An 8742-nucleotide genomic window follows, 5' to 3' on the forward strand; every position below is an offset into this window, starting at 1 on the left:
TTTTAATTATTTTTTTAGAAGATCTGTAGGAGTGGATGAAGGGTATTCATAACGTTACTAAATTAGTTAAGTATTGGAGAGGATTTCAAGATCTGTAAGATTGTTGACTAGTTACCTCGTATTTTTAAAACTGGATTTTGATTTAAATTTAAGTAAAGGGAGCAGTAAATTAAGGTTTACGTTCTTTTGCAAGTGTAAAACTTGGTGCGTTTGTGTAAGATACTATTGGCCTCACTGCTGCTTTTTCCTTATAAATTTTAGGTAGACAATATTCTTATTCGTGGTGTGACAGAATTCATACTATATTCACACAAAATTTTCTTATAGATGTTTACAATTAATATTCTATCATTGAAAAATTTCAATGTTTCATTAGGATTTAAAGCTTACAAAAAGTGTCATACTCAATAGTAATTCTGTGTTTTTTTTTTTTTTTTTCCTTAAATGTTATAATATTACCTTTGTCTGGTTCGTATGGAATTAACTTATTATAGTAAGGTTATAGTTTTTCATTTTGAACTATTGTTACTAGATATTCTTTTTTATTTTTTCACGTTTTTATACACTCACTTTTCTTGTTTGTTTGTCGTTCCGGTTGGATTTTTGCAACTTAATTTTGAGGCACTTCCCGATAAGCTAGCAGGCTGAAATTTTCAGGGTAGCTTCAGACCCGATGAAAACAGAAATTAGCATTTACGAATGACACGTGACTTAACTATATATGTATATAGCCACATTTACAGCTTACTATACAAAAGTAAATGGTACCCGTATGGGGCTGAGAGAGGGGCCACTCAAAAATGGGGGCGTACATTATTTAAGGGATTATTGTATATATACGTGTATAGTGAGCCGTACCATTTTTTAATTCGAACGTTATTACGTGCGCAACAAGGTTGAATCATATTTTGGTTATTATTATGATTTATGAAAAGATTGTAAGTGAATAAATTTCTATGTAAATAACGTTTCTTTATATCTTTCATTTGATGTATTCAGTTTAATCGAAAAAAAATCTTTTACACGTTTTCGCTCACATTATCGGCAAACAGACAAACAACAAATACAAATATAATAAAATAATTAATAGATTTAAAAAATCTAAAAACCCACTTTTTTAAATATCCTAGAAATAAGAAAATAACCCTATGGGGCTGAGAGAGGAGCCACTCGAAACGTGAGGGCGTATCTTTGCCAGTTACACCCACGATCTATACACGTCATGTAAATATATCCCATTAATAATCCCTCAAATAATATACGTCCCCACGTTTTGAGTAGCTCCTCTCTCAGTCCCGTAGGGTTATTTTGTTATTTTTAAGACATTTCAAAACGTAAGTTTTTAGATTTTTTATTTATTTATCAAATCTATCCATTTACATCTTGAAAGATGTCGTTAATTTTTTTAAGTTTTCGAGTGACAATTTTGCATTCATGAAAAAATTGACGAATTGTTAGTATTTTTCAGTATTCTTCATGGTTCGATAATATTTTGAACCTCTACCTAAGCAATTGATTTTGTTACTTGTTGAGTTTAGCTTGGAGAAATTCATAACACTTTAATAAAATAAAATTAGAGTCGTGACAAAGAATACTAAGTTAATGTTTTATACAAAAATGTTTTTCAAGAAATTGATAATCAGTAAAATATAATTTTAGTTCACTTTTGATTATTTCAATAAAAATTTTGTTTTGATCACTATTAAACCTAACAAAAAAATCTTTTAACTGTGTTTTTAAAATTATAATTAGTTAAAATTATAATAAGATTTGATAATCATATCACATTATCGATTTTATTCGATTCAAACCAAGCGGATGGCAGTAAAAGACATTTATTATTGTGTTTTTAATTTTTTTTTTTCGATTGTTCATTTTTATTTACGTTCAAAATGTACGGCTTGATATTACTTAAAGACTTTTGACAGAAAACTATAGCACACATAAAGTAATCAAGTTTTGTACGATGAATGATAATAAGAATTTAATGAATTTTGCTTTGATATTTTTCCAGTTAAATATTTATAATTATTGTGAAAAAAAGAAGAAATTAAAAGTGAATGAGGTGATTCAAATGTAAAAAGCAAAATTTTTCAAAAAATTTCGAAACACCTAAAGTCGTAATTATTTTTAGGATGTTTGCGTGCCTCGATTTTTATGATGTCTTTGAGTTTTTCAAAACGTTTAAAAAACTTTCCATTTTTTATTTCGATTCCCTTTGACCTTGCTCTAGTTTTCTAATGATAATAATTATAAGTTATTTATTACTAAAATTGTATTGAAATAAAATTTATTAGGTTTTTCTTATAATTCATTACACAAAACCCTATCACTTAAGAAATGCTGTAATTTACTGGTAAAAATCTTGAAGTAGTGAGTTAAGCCGAACACCTTGAAAATAAGCAAAAAATAGCATTGAAAAAAAAAAAAAAAAAAAAAAAAAAAAAAAAAAAAAAAAAAAAAAAAAAAAAAAAAAAAAAAAAAATGAAATAAGAAAAATGAAAAAAATTGCTGTCACTGTTAACAGCTTGGTTTTAATTAAATAAAATCGATGATTCTACAAATTTATCAAAGTACGCCTACGTTTTAAAACTATATTCACAATGATAGTCTCGAGATTTAAAAAATGAAAAACTTAAAAAAATTCAGTGGAAGCAGATTGAATATAATGTTGTTATGTACGATAGCATATAGCTATGCGTCTGTTCGCTCCTTCTGGCCTAATCCCTAAAAGATAGGAAAATAGAGAAGAGCAGCGATAGGAAAGGAAGAGCAAAAGAAAAGACAGTTAGTTAGGGAGATTAGCTAGAGACACGAGAGCGAGAGGACCAGGCCCTTGAGACCAAAAGTCACGTGCTACTTTCCTCACAGATAAGAAGTTCTAATAAAGTAACTTAACCACAAGCTGTGTCTTTATTTATTTACGAATCGAGAAACGTAGGTAACAATATCTTCTAACGATCATAAACGATTTGTAGAGAAGTTTTTATTAAATATTAAGCATTCATAAATAAAAAATAACATCATTGAAAGGCCTCAAAATACATAACGATATAAATATGAAGCACTTAAAAATACTGCAATCGCTGTGGGCTTAATTATAAATAATATTCATGTTTGACAAGACTTCTAATAAAGATTACAAAATTATGCTTACTATGCTCTTATGACAATTTTTTGTTTTGCGTGGTTTTTAATTCAAAAAAATATTTATGGTGATGATTCAAAAAAAAAAAAATATGAAACAAATCTTACAAAAGTATTTGTTTGTAGTGAAAAAAGTGCACTCTTTTACATGTCCATCAAATTTTATAAATCTGGAAATAAATCATGCTTATTATTTTATTCACCAGAAAAAAAAAAGACTAAAACGATAACACTAAAGAACTTGTAGTTTGTAAGCACATGATTGACTTAGTATATCTTCTGTTAAATGATAATCAAAAGAAGTACACAAATTTTCCTGTGCAAAATATTACTTAATTTATGTTCAAAACTTCCCCTGTATAAGACAAGCTCTCCAGGATTCTGGAAAGAACCTTTTAGTAAAACATACATTTGAGAGATAAATAAACAGAGATGGGTAGTATACGACTGAGTTGTAATATATGAAATACTTGAGCATTCGGCTGAAAAAAAGTACAACTCAGGTTCAGAAAAAAAGCACAGCTGGTGTATTCAGATAGTAAAAGGCATAGTTCACACATTCAGACGATAACAAGCATGGCTCGTGGCATTCAGGTGAGAAAAAGTACGGCTCAAGTGTTTAGAAAGAAACAAGCACGAATCATCGGACCCGGACGGAAAAAGCACACTTCACGTGTTCAGATGAAAACAAACATGGCTCTTTATTCGGGATGCTTACATACGACTAAAAGTATCACGACTTGATTATGTCAGTTAATTTTTTATATTATTTGAGTGAATCCTATACATATATTACATAATTATCATGCTAAGTATTAATCGGCTCTTCTAGTTTTTCAGAATTATTGATAAATAACAAACACTTTTAGGTAAGCAAGCATTGGTGATTAGAAAGCCAACAATTTTTTAGTATTGTTACGTCCAACAGAGGCAATCAGAAATTTAATAGTGTAAATGATACTGTACTTAAAATAACAGTATTTTAGGCCTAAGCTCGCGCTTCATAGCCTGGGATCCAAATATGTTGGAGGAACATGTGAGTGTAAGCAATTGTAGGGTTAGAGATGGTGAAGTGTGGTTAAAAGTTGCGAGTTTCCCGACCGTATTTCGTTTAATATGTGTAGAATAGTTGCGCTTTCCTCCGGGTTTATCGTCTGGACGAGGTGAAATCACCGCAGCTAGTGTCATTCATGATACCTGAATTTGATGTAGGGTCCTGGCCCGTCAATGCGATAAACCTGTGCGGCAGACCATGCGCTTTTATTGTAGCTGCTACGAGCTAAGCGCAGGCTGCTATGTAGCTATGTTGTCGCTGGTGTCTTTGCCGTAATGTCATCATGAGACATGAGCCTAGCGCCAGAATTTGATGGTTTTGAAGCAGAGAGTCGACACCTTTAACGAATTGACAATATCTATGGGAAAAACGCAAAACGGCGATGGAGTTTTGTCCGTTGCCGTCTTGCGTTTGCTTCTCCCACTTTTTGGTTTTACACTATATGCTCTCTCTGCAGCAAGCACGCACTCGTTGCCTGTGCAGCTTATAAACACCTATATATATGAATGTTTAAAAAAGTGTGTATATATACACTGCAGCTGATATGATAGTTTTGATACCGTTCATGCTTAATTCATTAAAATTGTTGCTGTGCTGTGCAGCTTTGCCATATTCGTGTCAAAATTAAATCTTTACATAAATGGTGCTCACAATAAATATATTTTCTAAATATCACAAGACTATCAGTTGTCGTGTTTATATACACAGACATTTGAACATGCATATAAATAGGTATTTATGAGCTGCGCAGGCAACGAGTGCGTGCCTGCTACAGAGAGAGCGTATAGTGTAAAAATAAAAAGTGGGAGAAGCAAACGCAAGACGGCAACGAACAAAACAACTTCATCGCCGCTTTGCGTTTTTCCCATAGCTATAGTCAATGCGTTAAAGGTGTTGACTCTCTGCTTTAAAACCATCAAATTCTGGCACTAGGCTCATGTCTCATGATGACATTACGGCATAGACACTGGCGACGCCATATCTACATTGCAGCCTGCGCTTAGCTCGTAGCAGTTACTGTAAAAGCGCATGGCGTGCCGCACAGGCTCATCGCATTGAGCTGTGCGCAGCTCGAGGGTTTATCTTCCTGAACAGAACGTCCAGAGAGTTATTCTTCTCCGGGTTGTGAGAGCCCTTTCCGGGTTAGTCGCCAGAAAAGTGCTCTCTCTTCGTGTTGTACAAGGCACTGCCTTATATACCCAAAAAAAAAACGATTTGCTGCCCAAGATAGTGAGGTGCACTTCGGTACGGGATCGCTAATGAGCATAGCTCCAGTCTCTAGGCTTCATTTTTGGAGCTGTAGTTGTGTGGCGTTATCGTGGCCATTCATAGAGCTCTTTGCTACTCTCGTACCGAACCTTCTAGCACTAGAGAGAGAAGCGGTTGTCTAGTTCTTCCGTCTTTCTTTACACAAATTTATATTGTACAGAATTTGGCTTATTAAATATCTGTATGATTGGCTAATTTTGCACAGTTTTGCCCGATAAGATTCTGCGTGTCTCTCAAAATTAAGCTGATGTGGACAAAAATGGTCTAAATCGGACCACTTGATCGAAAGTTGCCTGAGACATAATGTATAAAAAAAAAACATGTACTGCTTGATTCTCACGGGGTACGTATTGTTTCGATATCACTGTTCCAGGTGTCGTATGCTTTGTCAAATTGCATTAGAATTGTTGGCAATCCGTATATTTTCACTTTGTAGGACTTGCTGCGCTCGATGCTCGATCTATTTACGGGAGTTGCTTACGTCTGAAGAGCATTAATAATGCATACCGCATAGTTTATTCAGTGGTCGGCGTAACCGCAGGCTACGTGCAGTAGTTAATATGTGTAGCTAAATATAAGTATGGATAAAGAAAACTAGAAAAACGAAATATGCTCTTCCGACGTAACAGTATTATTAATAGATAAAATATGCTATTCGGTGAGTAAGCATTAGCGATTAGGGATCCAATAGTTTTTTTACTATTATTAATAAGTATCATACGCTTATAGCCAAGTTAGCATCGGCGTTTTGAAACTTAACAGATTTAAGTATTATAAATAAATAAAATTTGCCCTTAGGTGAGCAAGAATTAATAATTGGCACTCCGGCTGTTATTACCTACATTAAATTAAAAGAACGTATAGTTTGTCGAGCAAGCATAAGTAATAAGAAACCCACCTGTTTTTCAAAAATGCTGTATACATGATGAAAATAAATAGTGATTTAACGTTACTTCATAACGTAAAGTAAGACTCGTTTAATTAAAGTTCAATTTCATTCATTATATAATAAGTTATACTGTCTTGCAGTAGCAAAAGTTAGTCTGTAACATAAAAATAAAAGAAAAAGTGCATTAGATGTACGGATATACACTTCAACATCAGATCTGCTAGCTTAAGTGGTCTATTGAGTCCTACCTTGAATCTGCTTATTAAGGAGGTTGGATACATATTATTGACAATAGTTGGGGGTTCTAATTTTACTTTGAATCTATTCAGTGTGTTATAATGAACAAGCGTATGCTTTTTGGTCAATGTAAAAAGAGAATATAACATGGGCTGGTATGGGAAAAATGTTTTGACCTAAAAATAACATACCATAGTAATAGTTGAAATTAAAAAAAAAAAATATTTTGATACATTAAATACTGTAGATTATTATGATTCTCTGATTTACCCTTGTTTCCATACGAAATAAAGAGAAAATCATGATTTTCTCCGCTAAAGATAAAGAACTGTGTTTTAATGGTTAGGTTGGTATGACTGACGCATTTGCGCAATAGCTGCGGAAATTGAAATTTCAAATATTTCTTGTGTAAATGAAATCTTGAAGATGCCTTCAGTTGAGCAAGGGAAAAAATGTAGAATGTTATATATGTACATAAATACAAATTATTGCATAAAACGTTTTATTTTTGGCTTTCTGTTGATTACGTGTGTAGCTTTAATGAAGAAAAACGTTTTGTGACACATGACTTATAGAAAAATATTTATTATTAAAATGTAACTAATTTCTTATTTTTCCTTGAACACCAACAATAAAATTTATTCTTCACTACCAGATACTATAAAACTAATTTTTTGGTTCGATTACTTAGTTATGGCATGCAATCGCACTTGAAACGTCTATTAAAAATGTATGCCCTAAAATTTTAACGTTATACGCTCAAATCTTCTAAATGCTTGCGGACTTTATTCAATCTAGCTTTTGTTTTGATGATTGTTGGAGTTCAGCCTGCATTACATCCTTTCAAATACTTTCCAGCCTCTTCAATACCTTGTATTTTATATTTATTTATCAAAGTTTCGTAAGTCAAACAGTTTTCAGCTAAACTTTCGAGTATCATTTTTGATAGGACTCCTTTCAATGGTTGAAGCTTTGGTAAATATTTTTAAATCTTCTCTTTGCGTAAAGCATTTTGGTTAAGCTCAGACAGTACTTGTTTAAAAGTTTTGCTGTTATTTATAATAACATTAACGCCTACGAATTTAAGGCATAGTTTTTCCAGCATCTTCACATTATACAGTGCATCATGTGCATCATCTGTTGGAAGTGTTTAAAATTCTTGCGTTAAAGTTATTAACTTATGATTGGTAGCATCAGGAAACAATTTTCTGAATAATGGTAATGAATCTTGAAATCCTTCGATGCAAGCTCCGAACCTATATGTGTACGATAATTATAAATTATAATTTATCAATTGCATAAACTAAACGATCAGCGTCAAACTTACAATTATAAGCTCCGAAGATACATTTGTTAACAACTTTCTTTTCTTAAAAACTTAATAACTCATTTATGGCATTTTGAATGCTTAAAGTAAATACTTCTTTTCCATTTTTATATAAATTTTTACCAATATTGGTTAGTCCATGAACCTCACTGGCCTTTTGATCAATCACAGACGTTGGTGTAATATACACATTAAATATAAATTTTCAACATTTTGCTGATATTTACAATATATCATGACGCTTTAAGTGAAAACCACCAGTCTCTATGTCAAAGAAAGCTATAGAGACATTTTGTATTTCAAAACTTTGATAATCATCACATTCTGAAATACAACTTTTAAAATATGGTGATTTCTCAAACAATGATATATGACTAGAGTACGTTTGTCCTTCTGACTTTTCTTTTCTATAATGCAACTGAGATTTATCACAGTTTTTTTGTATTCGCCTTTTTTAAATTCTTGAGTGTTAGCTACAGCTTTCCGTTTCAAGTGAGTCATATGGCGTACATCAAAATATCGCGATAGTTGTGGATTATAAGAAACATTCATGTTGTTGAGTGTTTGTAAAACGTAACGTTCACCTTCATTATTTTGAGCTATAGTACAAGCAAATCTGAGTAAATATATAATCATTTCATTATGTATGTAAAGAAACGATGAGAAATGAGATATTTTACCATTAAAAATTGGGTGATATACCTCCAGTCCACACTTTTTGACTTGCTATAACAAATTCTTCTTGGAGCTTTGCTAGCCATCGTATTGTCTTAACTTTTATTCCCTTAACTTGAACTTGCCATTATAAACTTCTCAGCA

The 8742-nt window shown here is 32.2% G+C and overlaps 1 pseudogene; it reads right to left on the bottom strand.

The window, feature by feature from the left end:
- Positions 1–7419: 7419 nt before the first annotated feature.
- Positions 7420–8475, bottom strand: LOC149374073 (uncharacterized; annotated as a pseudogene).
- Between the last annotated feature and the right edge of the window lie 267 nt (positions 8476–8742).

Source organism: Copidosoma floridanum, unplaced genomic scaffold (genome assembly GCF_036245765.1).
Source record: "Copidosoma floridanum isolate Cflo_tuat_1 unplaced genomic scaffold, Cflo_Japanese_pri ptg000022l, whole genome shotgun sequence".
In the NCBI taxonomy this organism is placed as follows: domain Eukaryota; kingdom Metazoa; phylum Arthropoda; class Insecta; order Hymenoptera; family Encyrtidae; genus Copidosoma; species Copidosoma floridanum.